Below are 13,028 nucleotides of genomic sequence, written 5' to 3'. Positions count from 1 at the left end.
TTCCATGTTTAATTTTATGCAAATCGTGACCAAACATTAGGGATAGCAATACACAACCTTATTTGAATGCTTGATGAATTGCAGGGTTCAGTGTCAAATGCTCAGGGATCGGAGGGTGCTGCCAACGTCCAAGGCTTCCTCGTCCATGGTTCTGGAGGGAGTGGCCACCTTCCTGGTGGCGGAGGAGGGAGTGGCCAAAACTCCCACAGCCCGCAGGAGTGAGTTTGATTATAGACTATGTATGGACTATGTATACACTTTATTATAGATGTGATTATGGTATTGAAACTGTATGAACTGTATGAACTATGTATGGACTATGTTTGAAACAATTATGGTATTGCTTGTGAATGTGGTTTGTGAAATCTGTATTGCTTGTGAAATCTGTATATGTCATTGTGGATTATGTGTATTTTGCTGTGAATTAAAAGGTGTAGAAAAATCTGTTTTGGGGGGGGTATCATTAATTTTCGTCGGCCTGTTCGGAGGCCGACGAAAATACAACAGCTATTTTCGTCGGCCAAAGAGGCCCACGAAAATAGCTACTGTATTTTCGTCGGCCAAAGAGGCCCACGAAAATGGTTGTTGTATTTTCGTCGGCCCAAGAGGCCCACGTAAATAGCCTGTGTATTTTCGTCGGCCTTGGACAAACCGACGAAAATATGTTATTTTCGTCGGTGCCGACGAAAATAGTTGCTTATTTTCGTCTAACATATTTTCGGCGGCTATTTTCGTCGGTATGCCGACGAAAATATTCTATTTTCGTCGGTTTAAGCTTTTTTCGTAGGTTTTTGGCCCATGAAAATTTAGGCGTTTCCTGTAGTGATAAGATGTCTTCAGACGTAATCAAGCCAAAGGACCCTAATTTCATAGATATTCACCCTAGGTTGCGAGAGACAAGATTTTGGCCCCATTTCAAGGATTGCATAGGAGCAATTGATGGAAGTCATTTTCCCGCGTCTGTCCCGGCCACGGATCAAGCGAAATATATTGGTCGGCACGGGTACGCATCACAAAATGTAATGGCCGTTTGTGACTTCGATATGAGGTTCACATTTGTTGTCACGGGTTGGCCAGGTTCAGTGCATGACACTAGAGTATTACAAGATACTTTGATAACTTATGGAGACAGGTTCCCGCATCCACCGGAAGGTATATCAGTATTCTGTACTTTTGTATCATACGTTATTAATTGATGTCATATGTATTTAAGTTCATACTTGTTTTGTGCAGGTAAATACTATCTTGTGGATTCTGGTTATCCAAATAGAAAGGGGTACCTTGCACCTTATAAGGATCAGAAGTACCACATTTCAAAATGGCAAAATGCGAGGCAACCTATTGGTAGTAAAGAAGTATTTAACTATACACACTCTTCGCTACGCAACGTTATAGAGCGATCGTTTGGGGTGCTCAAAATGAAGTGGAGAATTCTTCTAAGTCTCCCTTCTTTTTCGCTGAAGAAACAATCGAAGATCATTATTGCTTGTATGGCATTGCATAACTTCATTAGGGACAGTGCTCTACACGATAGAGACTTTGAACAACTTGTACCAAATAGCCTTGGTCATGATGTACCCGTAGGTGACAGTAGTAGTACCACATCTGATGAGTTAGACATGAGTGCATTTCGAGATGCACTGGCTAATGCATTAGTGTCGTAATTTTATATGTGCATGTAACGGTAGTTAAGTTGTAATGAACTCTACTAATTATAATGTAATGACCTTTTGTTGGTTCGGTGTTTATGTGTATCGTTTGTTGAAACAGAATCTGCAATCTGAGAATCTGCGTATCCAAACACCTAGATTCCCACCAACAGCTTTTCTCCACAGCAGGCCAACCAAACACGTAAATTCTAACCACCAGCTTTTCTCCACAACCAGCTTTTCCCCACAGCCAGCTTTTCAGAAAAGCTATTCAGAAAAAAAACGTACCAAACACGCCCTATGGTATTCATCCAACCAACCAATCCAGCCAGCCTGGCTAACCCATATATACTACGTCTATGCAGGGAATCAAACGCCTCCAAAATGGACGTGTGAGTGTGAAGCAATTGAATCCAAGGCCACAAGCATGTGCAGCTTATTGCCACGACTTTTAGGGCCTGTTTGTTTCGGCTTCTGGCAGCTTCTGGCCACCAAAAGCTGCTGCGGACTGTCAAACGCTTAGATTTTCAGCCAGCTTCTATAAAATTCGTTGGGGCAAAAACCATCCAAAATCAACATAAATAAATAATCGGTTGACTCATTGTAATAGTAGGAATCCATCAATTTCTAGATCCTGAGCCCTATGAAAAACTTTATCTTCCTGCACACGTAATCGTAATGATACTCAGATTCTTCCCACAGCCAGATTCTCCCCACAGCCAGATTTTCAGAAAAGCTGGTTCGAAAAAAGCTGAACCAAACAGGCCCTTAGTTTCAGGCAAGCGCAAGTTATACCAAGATCTGGCTGCAGCCTTGGCATTGCCCCTGATTGTTTCAGCTTTTCGGAGCTTCTGGCCACCAAAAGCTGTTGCGGACTGCCAAACGCTCAACTTTTCAACTAGCTTCTATAAAATTCGTTTGGGTAAAAACCATTCAAAATCAACATAAACTCATAATCGGTTTAGTCGTTACAATAGTAGGAATCCGTTACTTTCTAGATCCTGAGTCCTATGAACACCTTTATCTTCTTCCACACGTAATCCTAATGATGCATAGATTATCTACACATCCAGATTCTTCTCACAGCCAGATTCTAAGAAAAGCTGGTCAAAAAAAAGCTGAACCAAACAGGCTCATTATTCAGTCGAATTGCGTGGGCGGGATGAGATCATGGGATTTAACCCGACGCGTGAGGAAGGAAAAAGAGCGGCGGATAATCTAATACTCAAAGACGAAGAGGTCAGTAACCTTTATCATATTTAGCCAATCATTGTATGCAAGATTGGAATGGCTCAACCACTTTGACTATAGCAACAATTACAAGGGCTGCTGACTGGCCAAGTAGTTGCAGCACATAGATTTCCTTTAAGGCTTCTTATCTCTAGAGTTTCAATCAGAAATTTAAAGATACTTGGATTGTGAGAGGTGTCACTTCTCTAAGATCGATGGCTGGTGAGTTGACTTGGTATTGTAAACACAGAGACAGTAAATAAATTTCAAAAACCTGCAGCTATTGTTTTGTGATGGACGTTGCTACAGCGCGAGGACATATATAATTAAGGAGATGATTCGGAAGGCATCGATCCAAAGCTCTGGAGGTTGTCACTGTAGATAGACTCGCTAAGAGTAGATGTAAAAGCAATAATAGATTAATAACTTTGTGCATAGCTTTCCCTTCAAAGCATGTTGTTTTCATTTACTCCCTCCGTTTCGTTTTACCAGTCGTTTCCAACAGCTTCGTGTAAATTAACAAATCTATAAATTGATAATTTTGCCCTCCCACACGCCTCAGATCTTGGCATTTTGTCTAACCTTGTGCAGATTCTGCTCCAGCTGGTAAACACTTGCCGCAAGGGGTAAAAATAGTAGTTTACTTTTTTCCTTCAGCTAGAACGATAACTATTATGACTCATTTTGTTTTGCACTAGTGGCGACAACTAAAACGATACGGATAGAGTATTTGGTAATCAGCGGTTGTCCCCACCTTTTTTCCATAAAAGGAAATCATAACACTGTTTTTTTTGTGTGTGTGATGTAACTATGGTAACATATGTTGGAAAAAATACCTAAAATCAAGAAGTACCAAATAACTACAACTTCTAGGCCCTATTTTTTTTAAAAAAAAAGGTCGGCAACTCCGAATAAACCTGCCACTTTCTGGTGAACGGCCTCGTGGCACCGACGCGTGGATCGAAGCTTCATTGTCGTTTGGTCTTTGCTGTTGCTGATTAGACTAGTATTCGTAGACATAGTTTTTACGTTTGCTGTACATGATTCATAAGCATTTTAATACTCCACCGAAATTCGGTGCCGACAAGTTCCGGTCGTTAGATCCTCCGATTGAAACAATAAAGAAGAAGATCAGTACTGAAAGGTCAGCAGTTAACAAACCATGTACTCCTACGCAGCATAAATTGTTGGCGGAGTTCGCGCGTGTGTGGGTGAGTTTGTAGGGGAAGATATCTGGTGTAGACCAATTTCTCTTTGTAACCATACAAACTTTAAATTTGAGCCAAGGAAGAGTAAGAGGGGATATTTGCAAAAGTATGATTAGAAGCGATGTTAAATGTAAAATTATCCACTCCTGCGTGTTTTCTTGGATCAACATCTTGTATCTTAGATTAGAAGTTTACACGGTTGCATAAAAGGATTAGTTTGTACACCAGATATGTCCGGAGTTGTATGCGCATATTTGCATCGGCGCGTTCCTCCCGGGTCGCTTCCTGTTCATGTCCTCCTCACGCCAGTCATCTGTGTGCCATGCCCATGCATAGGGGTGGATATCGAGCCAGCTCAGCTCGTTATGGCTCGGCTCGTTATAACTCGTTACTTTAACGAGCCAGCTCGGCTCGGCTCGTTATACTAACGAGCTAAACGGCTGACTCGGCTCGACTCGACTCGTTAGGAAGCTCGAGCCAGCTCGTTAGGCTCACGAGCCACACAACTAAATACAAAGATCTATGTACACACTACAAACCCAAAACCTTTATAATATTATTATCATATCATCATTCTAGCGCTTCTAACTTCTAATATTAAATTAAATAACCAAATATGTATCGACTTACAAATTTATAAACCCATTATAAATCAATTCATCATCCATTCCACAAACTTATAACATTTCATTGCACAACACTAACATCATATGCTGCTAGAAACAAAGTTCACAAAACCATAACCAATAATCAAATATTAAATATTCAATATAGATATGTAGCCATGCAATAATGAAAATATTTAAGCACATGGCACATCCACATATGTCCATATCACAGATAATAACTACGAGAAAACAAGACTATGAGAGATAAGACGACACCAACGACTAGACAATCTTGTGTTGTGGCTTAGCTCGTTTGGCTTGCGAGCTAACCCGAGCTGGCTCATTAGAGAACCGAACTAGAATGTTAGCTTGGTTCGCTACAAAATTAAAACGAGCCGAGCTACCAGGGCCGGACCTGGGGGTTGCTCGGGGTGCCACGGCACCGGGCCCCCAAAGACATGGGCCCCCACCCTCCCAAAAAAACATAGGCACCTGCCTTGCTCGTCGGCCTGTTTTTCACTGGATGGCTGCGTATCGAACACAATTACACAAACCTCGCGTTGCTCTTTTGGACTGGAAGTTGGATCGCGGTCGTGCCGCCTCTGCCTAGCGCCTGCCCGCCCCCGCCTTGGCGATCGGTGATCGCCTGATCGGCCTGCTCCTGCCACTGTGTCGACACGCCCGTGGACGCCTGTGCCTACGCGCCCGGCCACGCGCCACAGCCGTTTGTGTGTCGTGTTGCCTGCCGCTGCCCGCTTGGAAGGTAAATTCCTGCTTACCTAAAAGATATTCGTGGTACCTTTATTTGTTTTTAATTAATTTAATTTGCTTTTATTTTTTATCAGTCCATTAAGATAGTGATAAATAATACTCCCATTGTCCTAATTTATAATTCGTTTTATTTTTTGTGGCAAGTTTGATTGACTCGTCTTATTCAGAGTTTTTTTGCGAAAAAATGAAAATTCGAAGCTACACCTAAATTATATTATATGCTAAACGATATTACAGTAAAAATTAATGATAAATAATTTTTTTGAATAAGACGAGCCGGACAAACTTAGGATAAAATAGTTAAACAAATTATAAATTGGAATGAAATAAGTATGTGTTTATATATATATATATATATATAAATACATACTTCTTTCATTCCAATTTATAATATATATATATATTGTATATTAGGAGCCCTGGGCTTCCTTTAGTTATTGGAAGCCCAGGCCAGACAGTGCAATCCGGTCGAGCCGGAACAGGTCCAGACGTCTATAAAAGAAAATTCGTAGTGCTAAGGATCAGTTTTCACTCCCCATCTCGATTCATCAGCGACGGCGGTTGCCCGATAGTGCGCGCGGCGGTGGCCGCGGCTCCCCGACCTCGACATGCGGTGGCGGCGGTTCCCAGGCCGGCGGTGGCGGCCCCCGATCCAGAGGGCGAGCGGCGGCAGCGCCCTTGTGCGGTGGCGGCGGTGCTCAGGCCGGCGTTGGCGGCCCCCGATCCAGAGGGCGAGCGGCGGCAGCGCCCTTGTGCAGTGGTGGCGGTTCCCAGGCCGGTGGCGGAGGTTCCTCGATCCGCAGCGGGGCCCTTGTGCGGGCAAGCGGCGGCGTCCCCGAAGCTCCGAGGAGGCGGCACTTCCAAGGCCGGCGAGCAAGCGACGCCCGTCGATGTGCGAGTAGCGACGGCGACGCATGAGGCGCGATGTTCGAGCGAGCGACGTCACGGAAGGCACGAGATGCGCGCAGCGATGATCACGCGTGACATCCTCCGATCCGGCGCAGTTTTCTTTTCGATTATTGTGTTTTATGCCTACCACATGTACTATTTACGCTAAAAACTGTACAATTTTATGCTTGAACACGGAGTTCGTATATCAGTTTACTGCATACACATTGGAAAGGCAATTCCTTAATTTATGTTGTTCGTAATTTGCGCGCATGCAATGGAAACTCCCACGATTTTTGTCATAATTTTTGGATCTGTATAAAAATAGAAACCGCATGCATGCAGCTACCATGTTTTTAGGACCTGTCATAAAAATAGGATCGTAATAACAACCTACTAGAGCTATCAACCTCTCATTGACTCGGTATTTACGCTTATAATTGAGGGATTTTATGCTCAAAACTTAAGGTTTTTACGCTTCACCTGGATATGCATCCACCAGTGAACAACATGCCAGTTTTTTTACGCAGTGTAAGGAATTGCATAAATATCTACACCGTGTCGTATAATTTGTTTCAATATACATCATAAACTAGTTCTAATGCGTTTAGCTGCATGACTGTTGGAGGGATCCTATATTTATGAAGAAAATAAAACATTAAATGCAACTTTTTGTTTCTATGCATGCAATTCATTTCCTTTTATTGCATATTATTTCCATCATAAATTCGTGTGCATGCAGCTGGTAACAGATTTTTACACAGTATACCCAATTGCATAATTATCTACACAGTGTAGCATATTTAGTATCACTATATATCATAAAATAATAATTACGAGTCTAGCTGCATTGCTGTTGTAGCGATCCTAAATTTATGGAGAAAATAAAGCATTTAAAATAGAAACCGTCACACATATCTTTCCTAAATTTACGCGCATGCAAGGGAACGTGTTTGACTCATGCATGCATTTTGCCATAATTTTTGGATCTGTATAACCGCATGCATGCGACTGCCATGTTTTTCGGATATGCCATAAAAATAGGATCGTAATAACAACCCACTAGAGCTATCAACCTCTCACATTGGCTCGGTATATACGCTTATAATTGAGGGATTTTATGCTCAAAACTTAAGGTTATTACGCTCCAACCCGGAGGTGCGTCCACCAGTGAACAACATGCCAGATTTTTTACGCAGTGTAACAAATTGCATAAATACCTACACCATGTAGTATAATTTGTATCAGTATATATCATAAACTAGATTTAATGTGTTTAGCTGCATGGCTGTTGGAGGGATCATATATTGATGAAGGAAATAAAACATTAAATACGATTTTTTGTTTCTATGCGTGTAATTCATTTCCTTTCATTGCACATTATTTTCATCATAAATTCGTGTGCATGCAGCTGGTAACAGATTTTTACGTAGTATATCGAATTGCATAATTATTTACACAGTATAGCATATTTAGTCTCAGTATATATCATAAAATGGTCCTTACGCATCTAGTTGCATGACTGTTGCAGCGATCCTAAATTTATGGAGGAAATAAAGGATTTAAAAATAGAAACTGCAGCACATATCTTTCTTAAATTTATGCACATGCATTGGATCGTGTTTGACTTATGCATGCATTCCTTTTTTTGCGCTAACAGACGTGGGGCAGGTGGCGCACCCGACAGCCTAGTTGGGCGCGCTGATTGAACCAGTTTGCAGGGGTGGCCGACCTGGACTTCCTTTAACTATTGGAAGCCCAGGACTCCCGTTATACCTACTATATATATATATATATATATATATATATATATATATATATATATATATATATATATATATATATATATATATATATACTACTCTATAAGATAGTAGTGTAGACGTCCACACGGTGGTGCACGGTTCTGCCTTCGTTCCGCGCACCTGCATCCGGAAATCTCGCCGCGCCCCTACGCAATCACCTCCTCCTCTGCCCTCACTACGCCGCCACCTCCTCGTCCTCTCCCCCTCACTGCGTCGCCCCCTGGATCCTCGCCCCAGCCTCTCCAACCGCCTCCGCGCTGTCCCCTGGATCTCGCGTCGCGCGTCTGCACCACGCCCGCCACACACGCCGCGATTGGCGATTGGTGGAAAGCGGTCCGCGGATCCCCTACTCTCTCGTCGCCCCAGCCTCTCCAACCGCCACCTCATCCCGTGGTTCCTCCGTTATGAACAACGCCGACGAGGCCGCCCTGAAGCGGGCAGTGTACAAGCAGCCGATGTCCGTGCTCATCGACGCCAGCGGCATCGGCTACTACAGCGAGGGCGTCTTCACGGGACGTCACTGAACCACGCCGTGCTGCTCGTCGGCTAGGGCGCCACCGTGGACGGCACCAAGTACTGGATCATCAAGAACTCGTGGGGATACATCCGCCTCAAGCACGACGTCGGCACCCAGGGCGGTCTCTGTGGCATCACCATGAAGAACTCACATCTGTGTCCGCGCTGCGCTATCCAAGGAAGGTAATTCAGACGCCCCGGATCGACGCACGATTTGCGCTCTCCAGGGAACTGTAAGTCAGCCTGGCCACTCTCCCTCCATTTCCCTCTCGCCGAGTTCTACTGGTTAGGGTTTTGGTCTCATGCCCTAGCAGGGCACATGTCTCCGCCTCCCCCTCCTCCAGTCGGCCTCCACCGCTCTTCTCCGACGCCGAGGAGGAGATCCCAGGTGCTCGATGGAATGCCCAAAGGACACGCGGTGACCCCCACACCGAACACTTCCTCCTCCACCTCTCTTCTGTCCAAGCGCTACAGGCTGCATCCCAGGTGCTCGATGAAATTCCCAAAGGGCTACAACAATAGTAATTCACTAGCTAGCTCTAGCGGAGTTGACATATGTTATTCAGTAAAACCGTACTGAGTATCAGCTGATTGATATTTCTGAGGATGGATTTGTATGTTTCTCTAAACAGTAAAACTGTAATCTTCTTTAGATTAAATGTTATTCAGTCTTATAATTTAATTTAATTTAATTTGTTTCAGGTGAGCCTTCTTACTTCAGATGGCAACACTAAGGATGATCTTAGACTCCCAACTGATGAGACTGTTGTGGCCCAGGTCTTATAATTTAATTTAATTTAATCTGCATGACTTCATTTCAACTGATGCTGAAATATTGTGGTGCTTGGTGGCTGGTAAATTCCTGTAATTGAGCTGCTTCAATGGCATACCAGCTTGTTGTTCCTTAAGTTTTGAAGGAAAAAACCTTAAGTATTTTGCTTGAGTTTTCGCCATAAGCTTGGTTTTGTTATCTGCCTAGCTCCAATATGGTAGGAAGTGCATGAATCTGCCTAGCTCCTTCATATGAATCACCTGGCAATTATACTTCTGTGTTTTCACATCCAAGAAAGTGCATGAAACATAACCAGACAAACTATAACACCCATACATTGATACATATACTCTGAAAAAGTGTTTTGTTCTCTTTGTTCATTATCTGAAATTGGACATGATTACAAAAGAAAGAAGCTTTTTCAGGTGAAGCATTGATGCTACTTGCATTAGTAGAGTGACATGTTTCATATTAGAACACCCCCTTGGCTTTTGAAGGCACCATGCATCTTTAGCTAGAGTATAATCTCTACTACTACATAAGTTCTTAGTGTAGACGTCCACAACAAACGGTGCACGGTTCTGCCATCTATCCCAGCTTGGAAGGTTCCCGAGATCTCCGCCTCCCTACGCCGATTCGCCCCTCGCGCCGCGTCTCTCTCGCTGCATCCTTCCGTAGTCTCCTCCCGCAATCAACGCGTTCTCGCCTCACCATGCCGATCTAGCCCCGTATCTCCATGCAAGGTGTGACCTCTGCACCCAACTCTCCAGGGAAGGCGCGGTCTACTCTCCAGGGCCTCCCGCAATCAACGGTCTCTTGCCCCACCGCGACGACCTTGCCCTGGCTCCCCATGGAAGGTCGTGGAAGGTGCGACCGAGCCCCAGCTCAACATGGAAGGCGCCATCCACTCTCCTCGCCCCATCATTGGCGTCCACTATCCATCGAAGAGTCCCGCCTTCCCAGTCCCCCTTCCCCACAGATGGCCGGCGAACCCATCGCCACCGTGCCATCGGGGCCTGAATCCGTGGCCGAGGCCGACCGCCTCCTGGCGCTGGCCGAGTCGGAGCTCTCCATGGGCAGGCACGCCCTTCGCGCGCAGGTACGCCCTCCGCGCCACCCGCCTGTACCCGACCTCCCCGCGCGCCCAGTGGTGGCCACCGCCGCCAACGTGCTCCTCGCCGACGCCTCCTCCCACCACGCTGCGCTGCTGCTGCCCGAGCCCGACGACCCCGACGCCTCGCCGCTCTCCGTCTCCGAGCTCTGCCGCCACTTCAAGTCGCTCATCAAGTCCCTCCGCGTCGGCCTCGACGCCACCACCGCAGCCGCCTACCCCTCCGTTGCTGCCGCCGCCGAGGAGGCACTCGGCCGCGCCACCAAGGCCTACGAGGCGCTCACCGCTCCTGCCCCTGGGACCTTCTGGACCGCCTGCGCCGGGTGCCGCCTCCTCCACGAGTTCGAGCGCAAGTATGTGGGATACTGAGTGCGATTAAGGTTCATCAAGTGAAATTTAGATACTGAGTGTGATTTCGGTTTCAGCTCTGGAAATTGCTGATCAATTAATTATGGGGGGAAGTGTCTCTACTTCCTTCTCGGTTGGTCAAGGTATCCCCTTCCTGTGTCCTCTCTCCTCTGTATAGATGGCGAATTTGTGGAGTCCGAATAATCTGAATGTTCTCGCATTCTTTACATAATCCCTTGCCAATTTATGGCAAGTTTTATTTGCTCCATTTGTTTTATGGTATGATGATCTAGATCTGATGAGCCCATTCAAATTCTTTTGCCGAGCCGCCATCCCTCTTTTTCTACTGTTTGTTTGTGCATCGGAATTGCTGGATCTATACCAAAATCTGAAAAGTGTAGGCCATACAGAGAATTAAGAAGTTGTCTTGACCTCACTGGACCCAGAGACTACTCATCACCAGAGGAAATGGTCACGCCGGAAAGAGGCGGAGGCCACGGCGACCGCGGGCCGTGCCCTGTGCGGCTGTGCCGGTGCTTGCGATTGTTTGGGTGACTTGATTTGGTTGTAGGTGGATGCAGCGACCTTCCTTCACGGACGACCTCCTCATCGCCTTCTTCCAGAGCAAGATGGTGCACGCGAGTTCCACTCCATCCACCTATTCCTTCCTTCCTCCGGTTAGCTGATGCTAAACTGTGTTGTTAGTTTTTTAAAGAAACTTAAATCCTTTTATTAGTTTCTTTTTCTTAAGTGATAACCAGGAAAAATAACATTTTGGGTTTACCGTAGAGTTCTAGCATGGCAGATAATAGGATTTTCTTAACATTAATTATTCGTTCATTGCTAGGTTCAGTTCTGCTAGGTAATTTTGATCAACAGACTCAGAAATCTTGAGAAATTGACGTCATGTGAATAACTTAACTTGTGCTAGCTATTAGTTATTTAGTTTACAGAATACTTTGATCGAGCTTGAAACTTTGTACTTTTATCAGAAAACAACTAAGTAGATCCAATTCAATGTTGTCATAGTTTCCAAACAGAATACAACTCTAGAAACATAGAATTATCACTGTCTTATATGAATGAAAAATGTACACACTTGCATCCCACCCCGAAAATTTTCCTGGAAGTGGCTATGAAAGAAAATTCATGTGCTTTAGGACAAGGTACAAATACTTAGAAAGCCAACCCCCGTTCACGTCTATTTTTTTACAATCGCCGGGTCCGAGTACTACATTCACTGCTTCCACCTCTCTTGCTTATTCTTTACAAAGTTCTTTTAGCGCCAATTAATAATGGCCAACTAGCTGTTATGATGCTTGGTGAATCACGAGAAGCTTCAAGATCTTCGCTGATCATTTTACTTGTCATTGCAAACAACTGGCTCTTTATTTTTGTACAGATCATTGCACACTAATACACACAAGATCTCATTGTCAAAAGTATAGCTATTCACATGCCAATTCGCTATGAACGTTTGCCTCATTGGAGCATAGAAAGGCATGGCATGAGGTCCACAACTTTAGCAAGTGTCTGTCAGGTACTCTGAATTTGTGAGATATTAAGATCGATAATAATATATATTGTTCATTTTTTATAATTTTCATGCACTAATATTTTATTGAATATTTGTGTGCATGTCGCAACGCACGGGTACGCCTGCGCGCGTCAGCGTGTGTGTGTTTGAGCTTGTAAGTTTTCATCATCAGATTGTGTACTTTTAATTCGTTTGCATATATTTCCCTTATATACATATTCCCTTGGATGATACTATATTAGTTCAGGTGGTTACTTTTATGAGCTATTCTATCCTAACATTTGGCAATGGAGGACATGGACTTGTGAATTGTAGATGATTGTTAAATTTGGTATACCAATGTGGCTTATACCAGATCAATATGCCACATTTTTGTGTATTTTTTTAAAAAAAATGTGATATTTTTTAACGCTCTTTTAGGTTTCTCAACAAGAAGCCATTAGAGTGAAGGAAAAGCTCAAGAAAGAAATGGAGTGCCTTGAAGTTGTGTTCAAGCAAGTTTGAGGTGATCGTGATCATTCAATTATTCAACTGAACAATTTGAACATTGAATTTGGTAATTAAGGAACAGATTGATAAAACTTC

The 13,028-nt window shown here is 44.2% G+C and overlaps 1 pseudogene; it reads left to right on the top strand.

Annotated features, from left to right (window-relative positions):
• Positions 1–10,268: 10,268 nt before the first annotated feature.
• LOC103651021 (MICAL-like protein 1) lies at positions 10,269–11,379 on the top strand (annotated as a pseudogene).
• The last annotated feature ends 1,649 nt before the right edge of the window (positions 11,380–13,028 follow it).

This window comes from Zea mays, chromosome 3, assembly GCF_902167145.1.
Source record: "Zea mays cultivar B73 chromosome 3, Zm-B73-REFERENCE-NAM-5.0, whole genome shotgun sequence".
Lineage (NCBI taxonomy): Eukaryota > Viridiplantae > Streptophyta > Magnoliopsida > Poales > Poaceae > Zea > Zea mays.
Note: the sequence above shows the minus strand (reverse complement) of the source record. Positions and strands in the feature narration are given on the sequence as shown.